We start from the raw sequence: 264 nt of genomic DNA on the forward strand, positions 1-264 counted from the left end.
CTACCCCTTCCACATATATTTAATTTATTTTTTTTGGGGTTTTAAAAACCCCCCCTTTCCTTTTCCCACGGGGTCGGTGTTTTTTTGGGAAACCCCAACCGGGGGGAAACCCACACACCCCAACCACAAAAACAAAACCCCAAAACAACCCCCAAATTTTACCCTCAAAATTTCCTCTAACCCTGGCCCCTGTCAACCCCTTGGCACCGGCCCGGGGTTCATGGCCCCCCTTTTTTTTGCTTTGAGCGTGGGTTTTCCTTTGGG

General features: G+C 49.2%; 1 protein-coding gene and 1 pseudogene across 1 annotated transcript in view; one reads left to right on the forward strand and one right to left on the reverse strand.

The window, feature by feature from the left end:
- The window catches only part of LOC119586013 (secreted frizzled-related protein 3-like), a 71,442-nt gene that overhangs the window by 50,988 nt on the left and 20,190 nt on the right, over positions 1 to 264 (reverse strand). The window lies entirely within an intron of this gene.
- The window catches only part of LOC119585864, a 12,494-nt pseudogene that overhangs the window by 10,578 nt on the left and 1,652 nt on the right, over positions 1 to 264 (forward strand).

Source organism: Penaeus monodon, chromosome 20, assembly GCF_015228065.2.
Source record: "Penaeus monodon isolate SGIC_2016 chromosome 20, NSTDA_Pmon_1, whole genome shotgun sequence".
NCBI lineage: Eukaryota > Metazoa > Arthropoda > Malacostraca > Decapoda > Penaeidae > Penaeus > Penaeus monodon.